Below are 4,262 nucleotides of genomic sequence, written 5' to 3'. Positions count from 1 at the left end.
AATCCCTTTTAATGAGATTGTAATAAATTTTTGTTGACTGCTTATTACATGAGCTGAGGATTCTTATTCATTGGCGATCCAATCCTTTTCCTCGTCAAAATAGTCTACTATCATTTGATAGAGAAAACTTGGATTATTAGTGTGCTCATTTTCACCACTAATTCTTGAATATTGTACATTCGATTAGTAGGGGATAATAAGAAGATCATTTTATTCTTGTAGCCAATGACAACACGAAGATACTAGTTCCAAGCATTATTGCTCTTATGTTTTTTGGTATTTCACCCTATGCTATGTGGAGTTTCCTTTGTTTGCTTCTTAATGAAAGCAGGTTTTGTTGATCTGTAATAACCATAACGTTCTCTTTTTAGAGCTAATCCTCATCTATACATATAAACACTATCGATGGTACTTGAAGCTGCGCCAACTTGATGTAAATCGATAATAAGACAACTACCACAAACTTTAATTCTATACTTTAGTCTTCTATTTGTGTGGCCGCTATGCTAAATCTCTATTGCTATGAACATACTTGAAGTTGTATGGTGAATTGTGATACCAATGTAATTTCTACTAGATATCAAGAGAAATTCACCCTTGGTTTTTATTCAGATGCTTCTTGCTAGTAATTTTTCAGATTAGTTAGATTGCTTACAATGTTTTTATACTTTACATTTCATCATTTGAAATCTATTTTGTTTATTTCAGGTCAATCAATCTGAAGTTCGGAAATTTCACTTGTGGGAGATTTCAATATGAAGAAGAGTTTCAAAACTTTTTCGAAGATATTTATTCAATAGGATAGATATTAGTACGAACAATGTAAGTTTAGTTTTATAAGTTTTGACATTCATATGTTTGATTTCTACTCCTTTTATTTGTTTAGATTTAATGAGATATATTCTATTTTATGAATTAATAATAATATATATTTTTAGAATTTTCCAAACTTTGTTGTGACTATGAGGGCATTTTTGCAACCAGGTTTGTTGGATATCTATATATAAATTTCCGACAAATCTAGCTGTTATTATTAATGGCGTCTAAATCATCGTCGTTAAATGTTATGATAAATGGATGCTAAAAGGGCAAAGTAAGACAAATTTTATAAGGGATATTTCAGCCATTACTTGCCATGGTACAATTGCCGTTAAAACCATTACCTTTTTATGGCTATTTATTTCTCTTTATCGACTAAAACAATGGACACTAAAAGACTAAAGTGAGCCGATATGATTACCTTTAGAAGCCATTATAATTGCACAAACAATTGCCGTTAAAACTACTATCTTTTAGTGGCTATTAATTTACATTTATCGACTAAATCATTGGACGCTAAAAGACAATAGTTAGACAGTATGAATTACCTTTAGTAGCCAACATAATTGCCGCAATTAATTTCTGTAAAAGCTAATGGTTTGTACCGTCAATTCATGCTACCCTTTACCAGCATTTCCAGCAATGGCTGCAAAAGCCTTTGCTGATCCCAACATTGTCGGCTAAAGTTCATTGGCCGGGATAGAGTATTGCGGCAAATGTTATTGCCGCTAAAGCCATATTTTATTGCCACTAAAGGGCCCTTTTATAGTAGTGTACTCTATGTGGCTTATGAGACATCCTAGGACCTTTCTAAACCTTGTGCTCTGATACCATGTTTGTCACGACCCAAAGTAGACCTCAGGAGTAACATGATGTATAAAACCTCGAGAGGCCCTACACAAGTCACTTAGCATACATCATACAAGATAATAGATGTAAAGAGTTCAAAATATAGCATTTCATACAAAATAGTTTGACAAAATTGGAAGACTAAACATAAGTCTCAAGCCATCTATTACATTACAAGGAAAGTGAATGGGACGTAACCCATACATCACATACAAAGTATGAAAATGGAAATGACATAAAAGCAATAAAAGGCTTTTGGCCCTCAGATCACGAGGACTCACCAATCTTCAAAAGCTCAAAAGGATCAACTAGCCACGAGTATGGGAAACAGGAGCATCAAACCCTACTTTAGTGAAACATCATAGGCACAAGTATGCATTAGTACATGGAATGTACCAAGTATGATAATAATGCATAAGAGTTATGAAATCATGCTAAAATGACTATACATGACATGTAATGACAAAGCTAAATCATAATATAACATGTTAGAAATCATAAGTCATAAATGTGGTCAATGCAAGCTAAACATCTTATAAAACACTTGTGAGACACTTTACAGAGTAACCTTAGTTCATTACTGTGGGAAGTTTACCTTTAACAGACATAGACCATGTGAGTTATAACATGGAATTTAGTGTCTATCCCATACTGAAAAGAGATGTCATTACTTTCCAAGGTAAGAACTATAAAATTGAGCTAAAGTGGATCCACTATCTAATGTCTATCTAAGACAACCTATGGTGGAACATAGTTATGTGACTGAGAGATTGCTACTAGAAACCCAACCTCAACTAACGAGATTCCATCTCAATATCCTCTCGGTGCTAACTGTCAAGTATAAATCCCACGGAATAGTCATTAATCATAGTTTGTCTCATTATCCATAGAAAGACACATTTAGTAACCAATCCAAGCCAGAGTTCATTTAAAGTAACTCCTTAATCCTGATTCAAATTAGGTGAGAAAACCTTTTAACCTTATGAATCCTTTTGTTAGAAAACCCTTTCACAATCATGTTTTAAGTAGTATGTGAGAAATCCTTTCATATAAAAAACAACATCATCGATGCTTTACTCCCAAAGCAACCTTAAATCATTTATATCAATATTATAAAGAAACATGCATGTCTTCATAAATTCTTCTTTCATAGGTTATAAGCTTCATCATATGATCATAGTCTAGAAATCATGTATCATGCATGGGTTCATGTGAATTTAACTTAAAAATATGTAATTACTTCAATTCATGCATAAGAAGATAGAAAATAATCAATTGGATCATAATTGAAAAGAACCCATGAAGATTGAATAAAACGCTAACTTTGATTGGAGAATCTAACTTGTAAAATTGTAGAATTTAGGAACCCAAAGGAGGAAAGGATTCCATAGATGAATATTATCATACCTTAGCAATCAATGCCCACAATCAATGGTGAATTGGAGCTTTTCAACCCAAACCCTAGATTTCTCCTTCCTTAGTTCTTGAGGGGATTTAGGGATTTTAGAAGAATGTTTTAGAATGGTTAGATTTTAGTCTTAGGGGACTCATATAGGGATTAGAATTAGGATCAAAATGAACCTAGTTTAGGCATTAATCAATTAGGGAAAAGACTTAAAATCCCTTAAAAATAATTGCCAATCATGTTTACTGAAAAGCACCCTTGCCTCTTCACCTCTCATTAGTGTTAGTCCTCCTTTTTCCACCATCGTTAGTCCTCTTCCATAAAAAAAAATATATCCTAGAATCCAATCTATAAATATCTGAAAACAACTAAAAAACAGAAAAAATTGGAAAAGAGAAGATCATGAATACATTGATTATACGATGAATTCAAAACTTATGTTCAAACTATAATCGAATATATACTTTGTATAATCAATATATTATATGTGTGTGTATATATTATACATCAAAGATAGACTAGCTGTTGACACCCAATTTTGGTCTAATATTTTCAAAATTCGTAACTTTTAAGTTTTATTTATTCAATAGTTCAAAATACATTTTTTATAAGTTTAAATAAGTTTATTGATATTTATCCTTATTGGTCAAAATTTTAAAATTTTTTATCAGTTAATTTTAATTACATTATTTTTTTTCACAGCCGATTGACTACGTTCAAATATTTGTTCATTTTGATTAAATAATTATTTTTATTAAATTGCATTTTTTTACATGCCATTGGTTACGTTCATTATATTTTTTTGTTATTTATTTTATTCATTAATCTGCTAATATTCATTTTGATATTTTGCCATTCTAGAAATTCAGTTAAAGACGGATAAGATTTAATACACTAATATTTTATTAACCAGTAGTTTTAGCCCACAGTTTTAAGATAGTGGTATTGTACTAAGGAGGTTTTCATTTTTCTATTTAAAGAATTTCTTGATCATTAAGTTAGGGGTGGTGAAATATTTTTAGATTAGGATCGGGAATTTTCAGGTTTTATTCACCAAGGGTTTCACTGTTTATTGATTTTCCGGTCTCCACCACCCCGGATTTCGGCCAAGCTCCGCAAACTCAACCCCCATTTTTGTCTTCCTTTTCCGGTGAAAAGGTCACTTCACTAGACCCCCCTTTGTGTACTC

The sequence above is a fragment of the Solanum tuberosum genome, unplaced genomic scaffold (genome assembly GCF_000226075.1).
Source record: "Solanum tuberosum cultivar DM 1-3 516 R44 unplaced genomic scaffold, SolTub_3.0 scf00097, whole genome shotgun sequence".
Taxonomy (NCBI): domain Eukaryota; kingdom Viridiplantae; phylum Streptophyta; class Magnoliopsida; order Solanales; family Solanaceae; genus Solanum; species Solanum tuberosum.
Note: the sequence above shows the minus strand (reverse complement) of the source record.